At 43.0% G+C, this 23,512-nt stretch overlaps 1 protein-coding gene and 1 long non-coding RNA gene across 7 annotated transcripts in view; one reads left to right on the forward strand and one right to left on the reverse strand.

Moving 5' to 3' along the window:
- Positions 1–23,512, forward strand: part of RARB (retinoic acid receptor beta) — an 876,710-nt gene that overhangs the window by 660,732 nt on the left and 192,466 nt on the right. The gene's annotated exons all lie outside the window — the stretch shown is intronic.
- On the reverse strand, positions 1,667–22,243 carry LOC123575706. 2 transcript variants are annotated; one of them, XR_006700946.1, is made up of 6 exons: positions 21,858–22,243; positions 6,846–6,884; positions 5,932–6,213; positions 4,250–4,322; positions 2,339–2,495; positions 1,667–1,785 (listed from the first exon to the last, which is right to left on the reverse strand). It is a non-coding gene; the product is annotated as an uncharacterized LOC123575706 (long non-coding RNA). The 2 variants fall into 2 exon arrangements; XR_006700945.1 differs by lacking the exons at positions 1,667–1,785; positions 2,339–2,495 and having other exon boundaries at positions 4,089–4,322; positions 21,858–22,242.

Here is a 23,512-nt window from a genome sequence, read left to right on the forward strand (position 1 = left end):
GCCAGGCAATTCAAGCTTTAAGTGATTCTGATCATGCTCAAGTTTGAGGACCACAGCCCTCAAATGTGGTGAATATCCTCTCTATTCTAAGGGAACATTCAAAACCCAGAGTATAGCTGTATCCACCCCACCCCACCCCCACCACCCCCACCAGCAACATGGCAGACCTTTCAGTGGTCCATGATCATGCTTGTTGGAGCAACTCAAAGACAAGCAAGTTAAGTAGGCACAAAGTAGCTATATTCGACGGAGGAATATTAGCAGCATCTCTTCCTTTCGCACACAGTAGTGAACTGTTTATTTCTTTGGATCCAAAAAGTAGGATCCCAAATCATAAAGTGGATGAAGACAAAGAAGGTCTTTCATTCTCATGGAACAGGTAAGCAAGACTCAATGGTCCATTCCTAGACTTAAAGATTAGGACTTTTCACCTCTAAAAATAATCAGTTTCCCTGGCAATAAATATGCAGTGACCCCTGATGTTTCTAAGTTGTTCATTTTGAGGTATGTCTGGGACATTTTGAAGTTGGTAATATTTAGGACAACTCACCAGGTTCTCCTTCAGGAGCCTCTTGGTTGAAGTTGCCCTTTCCAGGTACGTGGACTACATAGCCTCATCCACAGGTGTGACATGTGGCAATGCCTGCGTCCTGATGAGCCCTGGGTGATCCACAAGGACCTGTGAAGTTTTCTGTTGAATATGAGGGAAGGTCACATCCATCTTTCTTAATTGACTCAAGATGACAGATGACATCTGCTGACATCCTCAAAGAGACAGTAGCCCACAGGAGACGTCCCAGAAATCCTCACAGAAGAATCAGAGTGAGAGTATCTAGGCCAGAAGGCCCCGTGTCCACCCTACAGTCTTAGAGCCACAGTTCCAGAAGGCATGCTACCATTGCAGCATTGTGCAAGTGTAAGTTCTAGTGTTTGGTTAGGGTGTTCTACCTTTATATTTACTTAACCAGCCAGATTCGTTGAGTTATCTCCATTTTATAGATCCAGAAACTGAGGCTCAGAGAGGCTATGAGGACAAGGCACAAAACTGGTCATGGAACCAAAGTGAGAGCCCATGTCCCCGGAATCCCATTCCAGGGCATTTTCCACTTCATCATGTAACATCTCTCTTCCAGCCTACAACATAGGATGGCCTGTAGGTCATCAGCATAAAAAGAGCATGGATCCTCGATGGGCAGGCCTCTTTCTAAATCTTGGAAATGAACAGGTAGTTTGCTTACTAGATTTGGCAAGCCCCTGTGTTGATAGCTTCTGCTATCTGCCAATAATTTTCCCGGACTTTAACTTAACAGAACGAGGGGGCTTGCAGTGCTAAAGAGGATGGCCACCATTAGTATATCACAGGGCTTTCCAATAGAATGTTTGTGGTATAGACAGCTCTGTATCTATGCTATCCAATATAGTAGCTCCTAGATGAGTAACTAAATATTTAAGTGAATTTAATATAAATTTAAGTAGCCATAATGTAGGTAGTGGCTACCATATTAGACCACACATGCCTATGAGATCATTTTTTTTTTTTAACGTTTATTTATTTTTGAGACAGAGAGAGACAGAGCATGAACAGGGGAGGGGCAGAGAGAGAGAGGTAGATACAGAATCTGAAACAGGCTCCAGGCTCTGAGCTGCCGGCACGGAGCCCGACACGGGGCTCGAACTCACGGACCGTGAGATCATGACCTGAGCCGAAGTCGGACGCTCAACCGACCGAGCCACCCAGGCGCCCCTATGAGATCATTTTTTAGTCGGGTGCTGAATGGGTTCCTCCTGAAGGAAGTAAGAAATTAAAATATTTTAACCTCTATCCCCTCAACCTCTCAAAATCACTTACCCCCAAATATTCACATGTCTATTTAGACATGTGCCCCCAGCAGAGCCCCATTACAACATGACAGTTACTAAATTGTCTGGTTGTTATCTGCAAAGTCAGTACAGTGGTTTTCTCTCTCTCTCTCTCTCTCTCTCTCTCTCTCTTTGAGCAAGCTTTGTTTACTGTCATTTCCTATTAACCAACAGAGTGGGGTAAGAGCCAGTGTATAGCCTAACAATGAAAGAGCTGTCCTCTGCATTGGACAGAGGCCTTGTGTTAAGAATTATAAACTGGACTCTGAACTCCTGCCTTTCAAAGCAAAAGGAATAGATGTTGATGGTCCTACATAGTTGTTTGATGACAGAGCGTTAGAAATGAGGGTCGGGACCGGTGTCTCAGCTCTTGTTCTTTTCCCTTCGAAGCCTCAGAACCCGGCTGCCTAATCACACCCACGCCCGCACACAAGACTGGCTCCCCTTTCTCTGCGGTGAGGCTGGCATTCCTCTTCACCTGAGACTGTTCCTTTCTCTGCGAGACTGTTCTGTTCTCTGTGCGGAGTTGCAGTGGCAGGAGGTGGGCTGATGTGTGATACATTCAGCAGCAGTGAATCGCGGTTTCTCTCAGCAGTCTGCGTACTTTCCATTCCCCAGGAAGTCCAGCCTTCTTTCTGCTTGCAAGGTAGAAGAATGGCTAGCCAGATTCTGCTCATTCGGAAAGCTTACAGGGAATAAGAAATACTTTGTTTTTCCAATTAAGTGCACTCCTTTCCTGCGTCAACATGCTGATGGTAAGAAATTGGGGGAGTGCACCGGCCTCCAAATCGTTACATGCTACATAGCATCTACAGTCTGGCCCTAATGCATCATCAACTGTTACCTGTGAGTCGTATGTTGGGTTGTACCCATGGCCCTAACAGGTACTTGCAGACAGAATGACACATACACCCTCCACTCCATGCTTGTCCCCAATTTATCTTGCTAGCCTGTGGCTTGCCATGTGTTCCGTAAACGTGACACTCTAGTCGCACACATCCATTGGTTATTTCTGAGTTGTGCCTTCTCTGTTCTTCCAGGGGACCCAGACTATTCCCTTTGTCTCAGCTCTTTTTCCTGACTTCTCCACTTGCCAAAGGTTTGAAAAAAAGAGAACTGAGCTCCCGACATTCGCTCACTTGTTCAAGTCACGTTTACGGAACACCTGTCCTGTCAGTCACCGAGCAAGACACAGACAATGAGAAGACGACAGACTAGATTTCTGTGTCCAAATCAGGCGTTGTCACCTTCTAGCTGGATAGCTCTAGACATTCGACTTAAAAGAGCCCATGTGGAAAGTCATGAGAATACTCCTCCCTCTCGACGAAGGGGAATAAGATCACGGCCTCCACTTAGTTGAATGGCTGGCATGTAGTAAGTGCTGAGAGTCCCTTCCATCCCTTTAAAGTTCTGCCTAAATCCCACCCGTTCCGAGGCCACTTCCTGAGCTTACCTAGTTGGAAATCATCTCTCCCTCCCCATCATGCCCATAGCATATTGGCTGAACTAAAGGAGCATATGTTTCTTTCTGTTTTGTGCCCAACTGTTTGTCTGAACTTTAACCCCCTCAAGGAGATTTCAGGTCCTTAGAGGAGATGATTGAGGTGCCTGTCCTCTATAACCCATTGATTGCTTACGTTAAATTCAACGTACAATTTCTCACTGCTATCTGTGTGCCAAGCACTGTGTGAGATGGGGCCTACAGAAACAGGTATATAACCACGTTTTCTATGTGCACAAAAGTTATAGCGTAACCAGGGAGAAAATAATGGGCATTATTGTTTTGTTTGCTTAGCACCTGTTCCTTCTTGTGGAAATTATATCATCCTTCCTTCGAAAAGTCATTCCCCTAGTAATTGGAATCGTCGGTCCCTTATCTTCACCCCTTTCTGTATCCATGCCCTTTGCCCTTTGCCTGCTTTGGTCCTTCCCAGTAGTGGTACAGTACTCTTTGACTTTATGCTCAGCGACGTAACTTGCTTTACCCGGTAGAAAAGTATAGATTTCAGGGCACCTGGGTGGCTCAGTCGGTTAAGCGTCTGACTTCAGCCCGGGTCACGATCTCGCGGTCTGTGAGTTCGAGCCCCGCGTCGGGCTCTGGGTTGATGGCTCAGAGTCTGGAGCCTGCTTCCGATTCTGTGTCTCCCTCTCTCTCTGCCCCTCCCCCATTCATGCTGTCTCTCTCTGTCTCAAAAATAAATAAACATTAAAAAAAATTTAAAAAAAAAGTATAGATTTCAATGTGCCACTTCTGAGTCTGGTCCTTAAGATGCGTCATGGCCTTCCACTTCCTCTCTTGCACCTCTGCGACTGCCATAAGGAGAGCTTCGCGTTCAGCCTGGTCACTAGAATAAGGCATATTTATAGAATATGCCTGAGTTTAACCCACCAAAGAACTTTTCAGCCAGATCTGCCACTTGAAGCAGAGCTCCCTGGTCTATATCAGTCAACCTCTGGCCAACCTGCAAATGCATAAAAAATAAATACTTATTATATTTTACCATTGAGATTTTGTAGCCGTTGGTTTCCCAGCAGTAGGTGATCCATATACTGGCTCTCACTCTTCTCTTCTGTCCTCTTCCATGTTCTCTCTACCCAAGAGCTTGAAATGCCTCAATGGGATGGCCATCTTCTTATCTTCTCCTGAACAAGAGCCATAGTCCCCACTCTAGGGCAAGCAGGTGACCCACAAAGGAGCAATCAGAGTTCTTCCGTGGGACCTTTAATGTTCGAACTGAGGAAAATGTAAGCCTAGGCCTACCTTGTAGACACAATTCCACTTTTCTGGTGAGAGCTAGCACATCATTAACAGACGAAAAGGGAGAGAGCCTGAGATAGATGGAGGCAGGAAGCAGAAACAGACTGACATACCAAGGGCAGGTCCTTAATGCAGCATCTGGGGATCTGGGAGGGTTCCCAGTTTCGGCTTTCCTCAAACTTGTTGATCAGCATTTCCCTCAATTTTGTGAGCTAACCTAGTATCCAAGAAGTTTCCTTCTTAGCTTAAGCTGATTTGAGTCAAGTTTCTATTCTTTACAATCTTGAAAAAAAAACAGAGACTTGGGGCACCGGGGTGGCTCAGTCAGCTAAGGGTCCTACTTCTGCTCAGCTCATGATCTCACGGTCCATGAGTTCAAGCCCCGCGTCAGGCTCTATGCTGACAGCTGGAGCCTGTGTCGGATTCTGTGTCTCTCTCTCTCTCTCTCTCTCTTTTTCTCTCTTTTTGCTTGCTCTCACTCAAAAATAAACATTGAAGAAAGAAAGAAAGAAAGAAAGAAAGAAAGAAAGAAAGAAAGAAAGAAAGAGAGAAAGAAAGAAAGAAACCAGAGACAAAATAAATAAAGAGGCCGTTCAATCTGAGAACACTGTCCCAGAGGCACAATGGGGGCTGTGGAAGCACAGAGGGAAGGGACCTAACCAGCTGGTAGCATCAGAAAAGCTTTCTGGGGAAAGGAGCAGTTCTGCTAATGTCTGCAGAACAAGTAAGAGAAGGTCTGAAAAGGGAACAGCCTGTGAAAGGCTTGGAGGCCAAGGGTCAAGGTGAGAAGCGAGTTTGGGAAAATAATACGGGCCAGTGTGGGAAGACCTTGTAAGTCAGCCTTCTAATGGCAAGTCGGAGCCCTAGAAATATTTTAAGCAGGGGAGTCGTAGCCTTTTAGAAGCCCCTTTTTTTCTGGCTGAGGGTGGAGACCGAAGTCAGAAAACCAATTGGGAGGCTGTTAAAAGCATCCAGGCAGGAGATGAAGGGCTCCTGAGTTCTGGCAGAGGCCTCGGGCTTTCCAAGAGGGCTTTCTCGGAGTCCATGTGTGGTGTTTATCTGTCGAATTGTGAATTGGAAAATTGAAGCCATTTTCTCCTTTGAAGGGACTCGCGCCTCCCACTTAAGATTGTGAGGAGCCGTGCTGGGCCAAAGGGACAATTGTTTGGCCACTTGTTCCCTAGTTCTTCTCCCAGGAGACTCTTCTGAAGGCGGACAACCTGGGTGTCACCGCCCTCGGGCCATCAACTCCTCATTGTTCAAGATGTGCTGTGTTGCACTTACCCAGAATAAAATGATTCTCATTTACTTACCTAGCAGCTGTCAAAGCCTGAAATTTCATTCTGTGGGCGTAAGCAATTTTTCCCCTGCAAATGTGGCTTCATCTCGAGGTTGTTATCTGCCAGCAACAGAGAACGGCGGTGCTACAGTCGCTTTGCCTTTTCTCCTACAAGCAACAATTAGAGGCCAGTTCTGCCCGGGTACAAATGCATCTGTTAGCGATTGTCACTCCTGAGTCACGCGCTCAGGAGCCTCACTAGTTTTGCCGGAAGACCTTCAGATGAAAAAATGGGATGGGGAGATACAGCGAAAACCTGAAAGGAGAAAATAGTGGCTTAGCTCCTTTGGGAACTAGCAAAGGAAGAATCATTTTGTTTCCTGGGCAGACAAAGGGACACTGGCTTCGGGAGGACTCAGGATCCAACTCTTTATTGAGGAAGATGAATTCAAATGGAAGACATTGGGGAAAGTGCTTAGATGAGCAAAATTGAATTTCACCCAGGTTGGCCTCAATCCTGTAACACCTATAGATGCAAAACACATTGGCCGGATTACAATCAGGGAACTGAAGTGGGGAGAAGGGGAAGAAGTAAGAAGAAGAAAACATTTGGTTTCTGGATTCTATCGGCAGGCTTTCCAGTTTTTGTAGAATCGTCTTTGTGGTGTGGTCTGTGCGTTTCCCTACGGGCCCTTTTGTAGGCAGGGGCAAGACATGGGCCACGGCACCTCCCAGCCAGTCTTCAGGACACAGGAGGGCCTTGGCTTTGACAGCAGGCCCTGTGAGTGCAGAGTGGCTCGCCATCAGGTCCCGTTCCCCATCGCTTTGGGTTTTTGACCACACACGTAATGAGGTCGCTCTTTAGCGATGCCTTTGTTGGACCCCAAATGATGTTCCCACCCTCCTGACCCAGGAGCTTTTGTGTCTTATGTCAGAATAATCACTTACCCAAAATGATGGCTAGGCTCAGAAATATCCTGCTTTAACCTTAGGGAATATAAAAAAAAAGGAGTGTTAAATATTTAACCTGGATTGATGAGGTTTGCTGAAACTATTGGATAAAATGAAAACTTTCTTTGAGGCATAAATCACTGGGGAGATTTCCCCCCTCTCATTGATTTTTGGGCTCGGTTAATGATTCCAGCACTGAGAACGTAAGACTAGGTGGAAGTTAAAGAAATGGAAAGCCACATTAACCTCTAAATTTTACCTATATGTTGATTTTTGACAGTGAAATACTATAATTAACCCAGACTATTTTCTTAAGATTTAATTTTTTGCTGATGTTCAAAAGTATTGCAGAAAAGCTGATTCCTAATTATTACATACAGCATTGCATAAATTTCTTCCTAATTAAAAAGCCTCTAAATTCTAAATAATCAATTTATGAAGACATATGGTTTTGAAAAATTAGGCATTTAATTTCTAAAGATTTATTGGTAATTTGTACCATAGCTAATTAATTATGGTTATAATACTATTGCAGTCATAGTAGAGATTGATGTGATGATACAATTGCAAATTTATTTTGATATGTCTTCTTTAATATCAGAGCATTACATTATACTTACTTTTCCAGCTCCTTCTTAATTATGCTTGAAAGCATTAGTTTAATGAAAGATAAGAGGGCTTGATAAGTGTACCATCAGAATTTATTTGAGAAACTATTTTCAACCTGAAACAAACAAATTGTTTTTTGCCCTGGCAGAATGAAATTTGCAGTTGGTCATAAATTAGCCGGCAGAAATGCCTTGAAATTAAATAGTATTTGGTACAGAATTTCCCATTAACCATTGTGACAATTTGCAGAGAGCTTAGCATGAGAAAGTAGTTAAACTGTACAGAGGAAGTCTGCAGACAAAAATGAATAGAGCCCAACATAAACAATGATGGCATTGTAAACTCACAAACACATGGGCTAGGTGGGGAAGGGTTTTTCCTATTTCCTTTGTCATGTGAATTTCTAGGCATTAAAAAAAGAACCTCGCAACCGTTTTGGATATTACCAGGGCTTTTCTTTGAAGTTGTAGGAAGAGAGAGATTTTTGATTTAGGGGTAGAAAGAAAATGCTACTCATCTGTTTTATTAAATAGAAACGCATGACCCTTTGGAATCATGGCACCGAACCAAATCGCCGGTTATAAGGGAAACAGAAAGCAAGAGGGCGAAAGTCCCCTCTGAGCTGTGCTCAGAGCGCAACACGCCAAATGCACGTTCGCTAAAGAACACGTGTCTGCGTGGAGGGCCCTCCCGGGGGAGGCGGCAGAAACTCTTCATTTGGACATCTTCCTGATGAAATTCCGGGTATCAGAGTGGACAGCCCTGCCTCCCTTGTTTTACATGAGAACAACTTGGGCTGTTTTCTTCTCCGGTGATATCCTTGCTTTGGATTGCATTTGTTAAGTCCTGGGGCTCTCACCAGGCAGCGCGCGTTTGTTTCACGTTTCTTCCCCGGTGTTTCCACGGCACAGTCATTCTGCCTAGCGGTGTGACTTTGAGAGGGTCACCAGGTGTCTCCTAAGTCCCAGTTTCCTCTTCAGTAAAAGGGCGCTAGCGATAGAATCAGCGGTAGTATTACAGCGAGGGCAAAACGTGGTCTTGTGTGCCCACCCGCGCTCTGCAAGCACACGGGAAGCTCGCTCTCATAGTACACGGAGGGGAGGACCAGTAGGGAGAACCGCGTGTCCGGTCTGTGGGAGGGCTTGGCATTGTTCATTCATTCATCTTACAGATACTGCTTGACCATCCACTCTGTTTTCAGCAGAGCTTATTGGCTATGAATACAGAAGTAAATACAATGCAGGGGTATCTGATCTCTTGGAAACCATAATCTAATAGAAAAGAAAATTGTGTGCATAAAAATAATTAAAATAATAGTGGCTATGCCTGGGTTGCACGGGGGCACAGAGGGAAGAGCCTTAGAGAGCTTGAGAAGGCCTAGAAGAGAAGATAATGAATCTTTAAATCTTGAACAAAGGCAAAGTAGGTGGGGGAGAGTACTGAAGCAGTTAGTAAAGCAAGACGGAAGGTTCCATGACAGGTGTTAAGGAGCTTCAAGAAACTTGGTTAGGGCCAAAGAGGTAAAGTGAGGCTGGTGACAGAGGAACTTGAAGGCTTGGCAGGGCTTGGGATGACCTATTGGATACACGCAAAAATGCTAGAGGTGCCTGTGTGAATAGTAGTGGGCACATTGATTTTTCCTCTCCAGAAATATAGCACAGGCTTTACTTTTATTTTTTATTTATTTAAAATTTTTTTATATGTATTAATTTTTTAAATTTACCTCCAAGTTAGTTAGCATCTAGTGCAATAATGATTTCAGGAGTAGATTCCAGTGATTCATCCCCTACATGTAACACCCAGTGCTCATCCCAGCAAGTGTCCTCCTTAAAGCCCCTTGCCCATTTAGCCCATCCCCCCCACCCCAAACCCCTCCAGCAACTGTCAGTTTGTTCTCCTTTTAAGAGTCTCTTATGGTTTGTCCCCTTCCCTGTTTTTATATTATTTTTGCTTCCCTTCCCTTATGTTCATCTGTTTTGTATCTTATATTCCACATATGAGTGAAATCGTATGATATTTGTCTTTCTCTGACTTATTTCGCTTAACATAACGCGCTCTAGTTCCATCCATGGTGTAGCAAATGGCAAGATTTCATTCTTTTTGATCACCGAGTAATTTTCCATTGTATGTATATACCACATCTTCTTTATCATTTGTCAGTCAATGGACATTTGGAATCTTTCCGTAGTTTGGCTGTTGTCAATAGCGCTGCTGTAAACATTGGAGTAGCACAGGTTTTAAAATATGTAGTGGGACTTCTCCAAATAGAATAACCAAATGCGTATCCTATTATATTTATCAAGTTTGGGCTCGGCGATAATACTTGCCATCAAAGGAAAAAGGGGGTATCTTGGTGGCTCAGTTGGTTGAGCTTCCAACTCTTGATCTCAGCTCAGGCCTTGATCTCAGGGTCGTGAGGTCAAGCTGCACATTGGGCATGAACATACAGTGTATACAGTGTGCTCTTGGTTTTGGGGGTAGATTCCCACAATTCATTGCCTACATACAACACCCAATGCTGCGTTTTTAAAATGCAAAGAACAGAGATCAACTGATATAAAATTGTCAAAATTTTTCATGTTTTACTAAAAAGGACTAGAAAAAAGTCAAACTCACATAGTCAAGCAGGGTTTAGCAGGATGCTTAGCACATAATAAGAGCTGAGTAAATAAATATCTGTTGACTGAAGGACATGTGTTAAAAGTTTATCATGCATGTGAGGAAATACCTCAAAAGAGTACTTTTTTTAAAAAATTGACACTAAATTATATTTAAAAAATTAACTAAAAACCCAGTATCGAATTTCTTTAAAAAGTATTTATTGAGTCCTCACTCTGTCCCAAGTATGCATGTATATAGTTGTTTGTTGGTCAAGTTCCACATTATAATCTTTTCTGTCTTCATGGTCAGGGCTTAGTATTAACTGTATGATGGTGGATAATTCATGTAACCTCAGTGGGCATCACTTTCCTTTTCTACAACATGAGTCCATCTCAAAAACAAGTGTGATTTTTGAAAATGGATAGTATCTTTTGATGAAAAAAATATATTTCCTTGTATCAATCTCAAAGACTGATATCTGTATATAAAGTTTAATTGAAGATTATATAACTTTTCATGTACTTTTTTTTTTTTTTTTTTTTTTTTTTTTAAATTTTTTTTCAACGTTTATTTATTTTTGGGACAGAGAGAGACAGAGCATGAACGGGGGAGGGGCAGAGAGAGAGGGAGACACAGAATCGGAAACAGGCTCCAGGCTCCGAGCCATCAGCCCAGAGCCCGACGCGGGGCTCGAACTCACGGACCGCGAGATCGTGACCTGGCTGAAGTCGGACGCTTAACCGACTGCGCCACCCAGGCGCCCCTTTCATGTACTTTTTAACTAAAATTCAGGCTAATGCCAAGGTAAATACTCTGGGTGAAAATGCCCCTGATTTTACATTTTGGAGATCATACAATTTTACATGAAATTTGTTGTCATTCCATCTCACCTAATTTATGTGTTCGTGCACTAGTTTTTCCCCAAATAAAAAGGCAGAAAAGCTCCAAGTTTGGGGGCTTGCTGAAAAGAGCACCTTCTATTCCCCCAGAGCTTAAATAACTGAGGCTTCTGGACTCCAAGCCATGGTTCCAAGGCTGGTCAATCACCATAAACTACAAGAGCCACATAACCACCCCGTATGCTCCAACATAGCTCCCATTATTATCGATAAAAGTTACACTACTATACCGAAGGGAGAGAAAGGCCACAATAAGGCTTTTAAAAAGCTATTTAATATATCAGCTTTCACAAAGATAGACGGCATCACTAAGACAAAACAAGAAAAGATGTGCCCAACTTTACAAGGTATTGGCACTGTTAATCATATTTTGAAATATTGCTGGCATATATCTTGGAAAACACAACAGAGTTGCCATATTTCCAACAGGAGAGATGACATTTTTAATGTTGAGATACACCAATAATTCCAAGCCCTCTTTTTTCCCCCCTATATGGGAAAAACCAGAGAAGATTAGACAGTCAGGTTCCAGAAGCTTAAGTACTAAAATTGAACATCATAAATTCTGCCACATTCCATTACAAAGTTATCATAAAACTTCACTAAGCAAATAACTATATAGGTGTGTGTTTTGTGTGTGTATGTGCTATAATATTATACAGTTATTTAGATTAGTGTTTCACTTATACATACAAAATGTTGAAACATACATTTATATGCATATATAATTTTAGATGGACTTATAAAAAGATTATTGAAATAATTGGTTTCCATTTATACTTCTCCATTTCCAATTTTTAAGTATCTCATGAGAAATAAGGTGCACAGGTCAGTAGATCTCACAGCTTTTCCACATTTATTATTTTGGTCATCCATATTCTGTGAAGTGGGTAGGACACAGGCATTTATGCCCATTTTACTGACAAAGAATGTGATGTTCATATCTTACCCAAGGTCCACAGATTATAATTGGCAAAAGCAGATGTGATCCCTGATCTCCTACCTCTGAATTCTGAGCTCTTCTCACTATACCATCGTAGCTATATAGCATGAGATGATTTACAGAGGGGAGATACATAGACCTGATCCAGGGGGGCATGGGGTCCTTGCTCAAGCCCCCTATAGCATCAAGAAATATGGCCTACTGGGCATGCAGATGTTTGATGAAGTTCTCTCCTATGGTCCTCTAACTTCACTTAGGACTTTATTCTTTTTTTTTTTTTTTAATGTTTATTTATTTTTGAGAGACACAGAGACAGAATGCGAGTGGGTTGGGGCAGAGAGAGAGGGAGGCACAGAATCTGAAGCAGGCTCCAGGCTCTGAGCTGTCGGCACACAGCCTGACGCGGGGCTCGAACTCACGGACCGCGAGATCATGACCTGAGCCGGAGTCAGACGCTCAACCAACTAAGCCACCCAGGCGCCCCCAGTTAGGACTTTGTTAATCATGGCTAATACTTTGGATTGCTGTTGCCCTTTCTTCCTTCTTAAAAAAAAAAAAAAAAAAAAAAATCCTTATTTTCTTCAGTGTAGCGATGTACGCATTTAAAATATCCCATCTCCCATAATCCTTTACAGGTAGAGGTAGCCATGTGACACAGTCCTGGCCAGCTAGATGTGGAGAAAGTCCCTGGATGGGGCTTCTCGGAAAGCTGTCTAAATGGGAACAGAAACATTGGCTTCACTCTATCTTATCCTCTCCTTCCTCCTGCCTGAAATATAAACATAGTACTGAAGAGGTAGCAGCCAGCTTGCAAGCATGAGCGTAAAAGTTACATATTTAATTAACAAAGTAGAAAGGTAGGAAGAGCCCGGATCCCTCAGAGTGTTATGGAGCCATGTCAGAAACCTAACTGGCTATCTCCAGACTTCTTACTCTGAGTGTGTGTGTGTGTGTGTGTGTGTGGGGGGGGGGGGGGTGGATATAGACCCTTAGCTTCTTAAGCCACTGTAGCTGCTGTGACTGAATTTAATTTGCCTATTGGCAAAGTAAAAGGAATTAAAAATGAGAAGGAGAAAAATGTTAGACGGAACCAGAAGCAAACCCAGTCTACCTCTCAGGCAAGGATTGTTATGTATAATTAGCCAGTCTCCCACCAACTAACCGTGGCTGGAGGCCATCACCAGGAATGGCTCACGCTAGGACAAGGGTCCACCACAGGCAAGGCCTTGAATTAGAGTCTCAGCTGATATTTGCAGAGAAGTGAGCTGTGGGGTTGAGTTTTTGTTCTGTTGCTATTTTATGCTTCTCTTTACTTATCTCCAAAATAAGGATCATAATAAAACCTCTCAGGACTGTTCTAAAGATTGAATGAGAGAACGAATACATGTAATGAACTTAGAATAATGCCAAGCATACGGGAAGCACTTCGTAAATGCTGTCCTAAGATCCGGGAAAGGAGAGGCCAATCATTATTGCTTCTGCACACACGAGAACTAACTTCCAGAGACAGTCACAGCAATTTTCCCTTTTCTACAGACAGGACTCTGTAAAGAAGGGTCAATTCCTTCTCCCCACTCTTTCCCCTACAAAATATACTGGAAGTATGGAAGTTTGCCCAGGAAATTATCATAATTAAAAATAAAATCCAAAAATATACATAGGGTGATTTGCAGGCTACAGCATAAGTATCAAACCTAATTATTCTCTTTAAAAGAACACAGGTCTGATGTGGGAAAGGGAGTAGAGGGCAGTGTATTAACTCGGGCTTTGTGGTGTGTTTCTTTGCCAGGTGCTGATAATAAATAGCATGAGGTTTCAGAGAAGAAGGTCTCAATATGCCTTAGTCTTTCGGGAAAGGTTTATTGGTGATCTTGAACTTGAGCAAAACAGGGGGATCAGAATCGAATAGAATTAAATATACCTTAGAAGAGGTCTTATAGGATGCGAATGCCCCCAGGGTAAGGATATTATCTTACTCCTTTTAAAACCTGAGTACAAGTACACAGAGAATGAATTTCCCCAGTTGCATTTTTTGATAGTTGTCTGCCTCTGGGATTTTGTTTTTGCAAAAACCACAGTTATTCAACACTACTACATATGGAACTGATGAAGTAGCTTATAGCAGACCCATGGTCCCAGGGAGAATATCTAGAAATACCAGAGAAAATTAAAACAGCAATCTTTTTCAAGCCATCAGAGATCTACTAAGACATCCAAGACTTGAGGGGCCAAGCTCTCTGAGAAAGGAAGGCCCCCAAATCTTTCCCCCTTGGTTATTTTCTCATTCTTCATTGCATAAGGCAAGGAGTTAAAAAGCCAAGCAAATGAAAACTTCTAAAAAGCAGAGTGAAGTTTTCAGAATCTCATGGTGCCTAAAAGACAAAAACTAGAATTCAGGAGAGACTCTTGTAAATATCCCAGACTTCTCTTAGAATGCCTAGAAGGCAACACCCTAGGAGAAGGTGAACCCACAGTAGACCCCCCACCACCCTCCACCCCCCAAGAAAGGTAAAACTATCTCTCTGGCCAGCTGAGCCCTTAATTAGATTGAGGGAAGCTTCCCCGACTCAAGATATCTAGGTTTACCTATTGCTTTCATACAGGGTAAATACTTTTTGAAGGAATATAATATCAGCCAGAGCCTCTAAAATTTTTCATATACAATGTCTCTCATTCTATCAAAAATTACCAGACGTATTAAGAAACAGGACCGAGACGCAATAGATCATAGAAACAGACCCATGGACGATCCAGATATTCGACTTATCTTTAAAATGAGTGTGATTAGTATATTCAAGAAATCTATGACAGGATGGAGAATTTCACCAGAAAACTAGGCTTTACTAAAAAGGAATGAAACCGGAATTCTGGAACGAAAGATAACACGAACTGAACTGAGGATGCAGACCTCAGTAGAAATGTTTAATAGCGACAGAATACCACTGAAGAGTGGATAAGTGACCTGTAAGCCAGGTCAAGAAAAATTACCCAGACTAAAGCACAGAGTACATGGATGGAAAATACAGAAGAGAGATATAGGCGACATATTGAAAAATTGTAACGTATGCATTTGGATTCCTAGGAGGAAAGAAGAGGAATAATGGGAAAGAAACAATTTCCAGGAGAAAAAGGCCGTGATTTTTTTCCAAAACTGATGGGAAGACAGTACTACAGGTTAAAAAAAAAAACAGAATTTGAACCCTAAGCTACATAAAACCTAATCACTTAAAGCTAGTTTCATTCAACACTATTGATTTGTTCATGATTTAGAAGTAAAATCTTGTGAAGCTTCATTGAGTACATGTGATTTCAGCTGGAGAATAAGATACTAGTGTTAAATTTGACCTTGACTTTGCCTTTAAACCAGAGTAAACCTGTGAAGATTGAGCTAGGGTAAAGTTACTCTGGCTTAACTTTAGAACCAGAACAAAAATACAGATTTCAGCTCTGTGATTTTATTTAATTTTTTACGAAGTAAGAAGAGACTGTGGCCCAAACTCTACTGCCATCCTAATAACTTTCTCAGCTTTTTTTTTTATTGCTTCTAATATTTTCCTGGAAGATCTTGTGTTTTTGACATTTGAGTATTGACATTTAGCACTTTTATTTCCATATCTTTTTTTCTTTTATAAAATCAGTCATCATCTTTATTTAAAAAAAAAAAAAGTTGCCAGGTTTTACAAGCTGTGAATTCCTTTTTCAGGACAAAAAACAAAACAAAACAAAACAAAATCTAGATTTATGTTTTCCACTAGTTCCCCCCCCCACCTCCCACCAGAAGCTTACAGTTGAAGGGCAAAGCCTCCCTAATAACTTTGTACTGAATAGTTCAAGATTTCTTCTTTTCCTGGACGGAATCCACCTGCAGCCTTCCAGAGACTGTTGATAAGGCAAGGAAGAGCCCCATCTTGGACTCTGAAAACTCTGTTTAGAAATTACTCATGCTTTCACTGCTTGATTCTGATTTGAGGAAAGCAGGGAGGAGTGCTATTTGTCAACATGTCATTGGATTCTCAGATTGTCTTACACTTGCTTCAGTGATCTTTGTTACTTCATCTTTTCCAGTGGACTCTTCTCAGTGATGAGTAGTCCTGGCAAAGCCCTGATGGTTTCCTTCCACATTCACAAGGTATTGGCTGCACTGTGTTTAACATTCCAACAGGGTTAGCTTAGCTGGCCTGGAGTATCGCGTAGCCAACAGCAACATGCTCCCTGGTAGAAGGCTGACTTGCTAATGCTTATCCCCCTTTAACTCCCTGGAGCCACTGTTTTCTTTCCCAAGAGTTACTGCTTTATAAGACCAAAGGAAGACTAGATGGCTGACTTCGTATCCTCCATTTTTATAAAGGTTTTGGTTCTAGGGAATGGAGAATTGACCCAATGGACAGAAAGTAAGCTTAAGTATCCTCAACATTCTCTCCTTTTCATTCTCTAGCAGACTTTATTTACTCACTATTATTGGCAAGGTCCTTAGAGTGGGGGGGTAAAGATGGAATAAAGAGAAGGGGGCCAAATGAAGTGGACATGACCTCTGTATTTCAAGAGTTACCCACAAAGAGAAAGACCCTCTCTGATGGTAGATCAATGTTAGAGGTACAGTTACATAAGAGAAGTGAACTTATTTTATGTTTCTATCCTGGAAGGCCACCCCTCACTCCTTCTCTGCTGTTACCCTCCAGTTGTTGATTGCTTCTCAGGGAACATAATTTGCTTACTGCATTTTGTCGAGGATCCTAACAGCTTTCATGCCCTATCAGCATTTATTCTCTGTGTGGTTTTCATTCTGAGGAAAAAGAAAATTGATTCTATCGGATCTAAGAAAAAAATACTAGCAGTATAACCTAAAGGCCCTTCAGGCAAACTGCAGGTCTGCCTAAATGGTATTTGCATTCACTTCTCTGCCTCTGCTCCCTTCGACCTGAGCCCTTAGAGGCCAAGGCCATATTTTAACCATGGCTTAATCTCCAGAGACTGCAGCATCTAGTGGAACTCATAAAAGCCATGAAACATTTGTTCTCTTGAGGCCCAAGATGGATAAGTAATCTATAGCAGTGATCAAAGATAAAATGGCAGCCAAAATACGCTCACAAACGAGTTATGAGTATTACTATACGTCGCTATCGAGTTTGTTGTTGTGGGACTACGTAATTAAGAGAGAACCCCTCCCCCCCTTCCCTGGCCTGAGAGAATATGGCGGGAGAGCTGAGACATGTGCAGAAATACCCATCGCCCAAAGCTGTGTGGGACGAGGCCAGGAGCAGCACAGCGAGCACTCTGGCTCTGTGTTGCCAAACATGTCAGCCACTAGCACCGTGCAGCTCTTTAAACTTAAATTAAATCAAAAGTGATAAAATTTAAATTCTCTCCCTCAGTCCTCCTAGCTGAGTTTTGAGTTCTGAGTATCCACCTGTGGCTAAGGACGACAGTGTTACAGAGCACAGGTAGGTTTCCCTCATCACGGAAAGTTCTGTCAGGTAGGGCTGCTCTAGAAGTTCAGAGAGACAAGAAAGCAGTTGTCAGGGTGCTCCGGGGAGGTATCGTGGGAGGTGTGGCATAGGAGGCAGCTTTTGGCGGAGGGGCGGGACACCGATGAGAAAAGGGAAGACCTTCCAGAAGAATGGTGTAAGCCAAGGGAGCTGTTAAAGCATGTTTGATGGTAGAAATAGTGGCAACGATACCATAGTCACTCTCCTGACCGAGCCGAGTGACAGAGGCCACAGCCACCACCCCTGCACCAGATCGTTATGCTCAAATATTTTGCATCGCCTCGACTCATGGTGATGACAGCTGAGTTGATCATTCCGGCCAAGGCATGGTGATGACTGCTAATCACCCACCACCCCGTTGTCTTGCTGTCTTTAGGTTATCTTCGCCTCCCTCTCTCTGCCTTGATTGTGGAACAGCTTACCAATCCTGTCAGATTTTCTGGAGTAAACACCGTCTGTCTCAACTATCTTTTTTCTCTTTTTCTACCACCCACACTTTTTGACAGTTACCTACCTGGCTGCCTCCACCGTCATCTCATCTTTTCAGGACATTTTTGCCAGCCACGTTATGTGCCTCTGTCTTTAACATGCCTTCGGTGGTTCCCTGTTGCCTTTGGGCTGGTATTTGAAATGCTTCTCCATAGAAGCTAACTTCCTTTTTTTTTTTTTTTTTTTTTAATTTTTAAAAATTTTTATATTTATTTTTGAGAAAGACGGAGACAGAGTAGAAGCAGGGGAGGGGCAGAGAGAGAGGGAGACACAGAATCTGAAACAGGCTCCAGGCTCTGAGCTGTCAGCACAGAGCCCAATGTGGGGCTTGAACCCGTGAACGGTGAGATCATGACCGGAGTCGAAGCCGGATGGATGTTCAACTGACTGAGCCACCCAGCGCCCCGAAGCTAACTGTCTAATATCTGCTGCAAGCCTCATTACAGATGAATCAGCCGGCTTACCGGGCAGTGTGGTAGTCAAAAGAACACAGTCTTTAGAATGAAAACAGATTTGGGTTCCAATTCAAATTGCTCACTGGCATTTGAGACTTGGTAAGGAAAACTGAGTTCCCTCATCTGTGATACGAAAATAATAACACTTCCCTTGAATGTTACTGGGAAAGATACTTTATAATGTATAGAAGGTGCCTGCTTGGCTCTAATAATGTTCTCAGTTAAAGGTGCAAAAATTATTATCATTCCTGACTCTACGTTGGTTATCTTCTTTCTGTACCTTTGCACATACTGCTGCACCTGCTGTGACCTCTCTCCTTTTCATGCCTCTCTTAAAAAGCTCCATTCTTCAAGGTCCATCTCTTTTTTTATGTCTGTGCAGACACACACACGCACGCACACGCACACAGTTGCAGAACACTCTCAGAGTCCTGTTTGTATCCCTTCAGCCTCCCTTCTGCGCACTGGAGGTTGTGTAAGGGAATACCTGCTGTTCTGCGCCTGAAGGCTGCTTTCCCGGCCACGAGAGCATTCTCGGCTCTCTTGCAGTGCAAGCCCGAAGTGGCAGAAAATTAAACGGCCCTCAGCAAGAACAGAGCAAGAAGTCGGTGGAACCTTCTTGCTCTTTTGGGGGGAAGCTCTCAAGCGCATTCTACACTCTTTCCCAGGGTCCGCAGATAGACTGAACTCCACTTACCCACAATGGCACCTTCTCGGTGACACACCCTGTGTCCGGCTGACCCTTCACCGCTTCCCTTACCAGCGCTTCCTGGGATCCCCCCAGATCAACTCCATGCACTGAAAACCTTCACTCGGTGTCTGTGTCCGGGAGAACCCAGCCTGAGACCCAAACATAGCACCTGTCCTCTTACACCACCTGCACGGAAGAGGCTCAGTCCTTCGCTCCTGGACTCCCGGCTAGCTCCTCGCGTCATGGGCTGCAAACAACAGGTGCTCACTGCAAACAGCTGCCACAAGCAAGTTGGAATCCACGCATCCCCAGCGTTACCAGAGGGTCTTTTTTCCATTGATGAATTGTGTAGGTCTTTCCTCACAATTCTGGAAAAAAGACCCGCGGAGCAGGCAAAGCAAGCAAGGACCCAGTAAATGCCACCGTGGCATATAAAATACAACCGCGACAAGTAGGATACTGTTAAATGTTCAAGAGTGACAGTGCCCATGCAGCAGGCTCTTTGTGATTCTGATGACCTGGTGCCCTCTGGCCTGAGCTCACTGCCGCGAGCTCGCTCTTCCTCGTTCTTTGATACCAGAGGGAAAATGTGCCGCTCACAAGCATCTTCTACTGACCCAACAAAAAAGAATTTTTGTACCTTTATTTTCTCGTGGTTTTCCTGAGAGGCCACACCACTGACTTTGCTTTTGTCATTGAGCATCTGCTAACGAAGGTTCTGCGAACCTTCTTCCCCCTCATCAGATCACACACCATATGCCATTATCTGCTGGGGTTGCACGTTTCCCCGGTTGACAGTCGCTGTAAACTTCTGCGTGTCTGGAACACATTCATCATAAACTCAAGGCTGTATCCACAATTGCGTTAACTCTATAGTGCCGTGGGGTGTCAGGCCCTCTTCTGATCAACTTGAATATTTAGGGTTCATAGAGAATGCAGCACCCTGGAATCGTATCTTTTTTTTAACATTGGCCATTAGAATCTCTCAACTGGGACTGTGCTGGAAGTTTCTGAACACTCGAAAGCACTAAAAAGGTATGCAGAGTGTAGACTGTATAAAATTTTGCTTTCTTTATTACAAAGGACTTGGTGGTGGTGTCCTCTCCAATAATATGCAGAATTTAAATTAGCCAGTAGAAGGGCGCCTGGGTGGCTCAGTCGGTTAAGCATCCCACTTCAGCTCGGGTCATGATCTCACAGTTCGTGGGTTCGAGCCCCGCTTCAGGCTCTGTGCTGTCAGCTCAGAGCCTGGAGCCTGCTTTGGATTCTGTGTCTCCCTTTCTCTCTGTCCCTTCCTCAGTTTCACTGTCTCTCTCTCACAAAATTAAATAAACATTAAAAAAAATTTTTTTAATAAAGTAGCCAGTGGAGGGGTGCCTGGGTGGCTTAGTTGTTAAGCATCCAACTCTTGATTCTGGCTCAAGTCATGATCTTGCTGTCGTGCAATCAAGCACCACGCTGGGCTCTGTGCTGAGTATGAAGCCTGCTTAAGATTCTCTCTCCCCTTCATCCCCTCTCCCCTCATCACTCACATTCTCTCTCTCTCTAAAAAGAAAGAAAGAGGGGCGCCTGGGTGGCTCAGTCATTTGAGCGTCCGACTTCGGCTCAGGTCACAATCTCACGGTCTGTGAGTTCGAGCCCCGCGTCAGTCTCTGGGCTGATGGCTCAGAGCCTGGAGCCTGCTTCCGATTCTGTGTCTCCCTCTCTCTCTGCCCCTTCCCTGTTCATGCTCTGTCTCTCTCTGTCTCAAAAATAAATAAATGTTAAAAAAAAATTTTTTTTTTAAATAAAAAATAGAAAGAAAGAAAGAAAGAAAGAAAGAAAGAAAGAAGAAAGAAAAAAGAAAAGTAAATAGCTAGTAGAACCTGGGGTCCATATGCAAGCCAGTCGAGCAACTCTCCATGTCTGTTCTGTAAAAATTTCACTTTTCATGTCCCCTTGCATACAGAAAATACTTTAATGCCATTTATACAATGAGGTTTTACTTTCACATCCCAGGAATTCTTCAGTGATCTTTGTCAGGAGTTACAGAAACAATGGGCATATTGCTAATTTTGGTCATAGACAAACTGTAGATCAGACATGCATATGTGTTGACACTGGGAAGTTTCCCATTGCTACAGATCTTGATCGTTTTTTTCACGTTGGAGCACCATTTACACCAATTCGGTTCTTGTTTTCACCCATTCTGTTAGCCGATCATCCATCCATCATTCTCTCTTGGTGAGATTTTGTACTCTGGCCAGAACTGTGTAGATACTCCAGTCCTGAAATTGACCAGTAACAGGACAACTGAACGTGGGTTATCCCACTGCTCACAATAGGCCGCCTTTCCCTTGATTTAACACCCATTTACAAGCTAAGTCACAACCAAGTCGGCCTAGTCTGCAGCCCATGAATTTCCATTGCCCGGCTAATTAAATGATGCTTTCCCAGGTGCTTCGCTTAAACTGTTTCACCAATGTGTCTCCAGTGTTTTCTTTCAAATCAGCAGCAGAAAAAATGCTAAGAACATCTTGCCATGTCCCCTAGTTCTCGTCTGAACAAGGTACTTCTTTTTATCCTGGAATCTCAACTGACTGCAGCTGATTTCATAAGAATTTTTCAACCCTTGCCTGTCTTTGTTTCTTTTGATTCTTGGAGCAGTGAACTATCTGAGCCTCATGGTATCTGTTGTTACCCATATCAGGTTATGACTTGTTTGTTTGTTCCATTTATTTATTCTTTGCTTACCTGGCTTCATGGTCTCCTGAGCCCTGTTAGAGAAAACCTAGAAAAAATTAGGATGGCATCTAAGCATAAATTTGGTAACTAATGGGTGATGGGGTCTTCTTACCTGCAAAAGTTCACAGGATCTAATTTTTGGTATCTCTACCCAACTCTATGTCCGGTGATGAAATGTTACATGATTCTTGAAATTGGCTATGATCAGAGTATTTACACCATGGAAATCAGCAAACACTGCAAATCAGGGCTTCTCCTACCTCCCACCCAGAGAGCCAGTTGTTAAATATTTACTAGCAACACCACTGAGCAAAGGTCAGCCTATATTTGGCATCGTCAGGATTTTATAGAAGCGTTTGAAAATGTTTCAGAGGAAACTGCCGCTGTTTCTCTAAATCCGTGGATCCCAACCCTTCAGACCCAGTATCTCCTTTATATACTATTTTATTACACATTCTTTGCCATTCTGAAATGAAATTCATAGATGATATACTCTATCTGCACAAAACTTTTTTAAAGCAATCAGTATAATATCCAATGATAATATAAATAAAAGTTATTTATAATAGATTAATTTGTACTTTAATCAGTAAATGTTTGGGCAGGACTACCCTGAAAGGCAAGATGAGGTTAGCCAAATGCTCATACCCTTATGTAGAACCAGTACGAAAACATCAGCTACGATGCAGACTGGACGAAAGTGAAAGTTTTGGTGAATCAAGGTAATTTTCTGAAATGATGAACACTTGGTAAAATTCTCTGCAATACAAAATGTCATCTCCCCTCAGTGCACAAGGTTAGTGCCTCTTGGAATTTCCCGTAACTATTAAAACCATACAAAGAAACAGTCTGTGTGTCTGTGTAAGAAAGAATTTGTTTCGGGTTCAGGTTATTTGCTTTTGTAAATTACCTACGTTCTGAAGTTGTGTGCAGTGTAGGTAGCTCTTCGTTGCACAGAACAGCTGACCTTCTAGCAGCAGCCAGCAAATGCCATCCGTACCCCTGGTCATAAAGTCAGAAATATCTCCCAAAGACTCACAAAGCAGCCTAGGAATAGTACTGCCTCTGTTGAGAACCAGTACTCTTAATCAAGGCCAAAGAATTGCTCTTGAGGGCCCGGTCGGTACCCCTCTGTTTTGATGGGTTGATATCAAAAAGGAGAATTGACCGGCTGAAAGGACAGTGAACGCTAGGCATCCAGAGAGGACGTCCCAAGTTACCCACACTCTCAGCAAGTTGAACAGGTGCAGAGATAACTGGGAGAAATAACGGGGGGCTCTGAAGAGGAGGGACACTACCGAAAAGACTCCTGTCTGGGAGGGGCAGTGCAGCAGGAGCCCAGGAATTAGGAGGCTGGATGAGGAAGAGGGTGGGAGCAGCTGACTTTGGGAAAATGGGAAACTCCAAATGGAAGATCCAGTCCGGCTTTAAAAATTGTGTGTTATCCAGGAATCGTGGTGGCATAAGAAATAGTCATTATGGGGCATTACAGAGCTGGGGACTCCTTGGAAATGACTCTGTAAATTATCTGATGGCTCTTGTCTTCTATTAATACCTTGTGCTCAAGGTACATCTTAGTGGAGAATGGATAGCAGACAGTTACCTAAAGGAAAATTAGTATTTGCTTTTTCTTTTGTCCTTTATGCCTCATTCCCTTTTTTCTCCTGCATTTAATTTCTTAGATATTCAATTAAAAGATAAAAATTATGTGCTGATATATTGAGGCTTGGTATTTCTTCAGTAGGTGTTGCTAATTAACCAAGGGAC

The sequence above is a fragment of the Leopardus geoffroyi genome, chromosome C2 (genome assembly GCF_018350155.1).
Source record: "Leopardus geoffroyi isolate Oge1 chromosome C2, O.geoffroyi_Oge1_pat1.0, whole genome shotgun sequence".
In the NCBI taxonomy this organism is placed as follows: Eukaryota; Metazoa; Chordata; class Mammalia; order Carnivora; family Felidae; genus Leopardus; species Leopardus geoffroyi.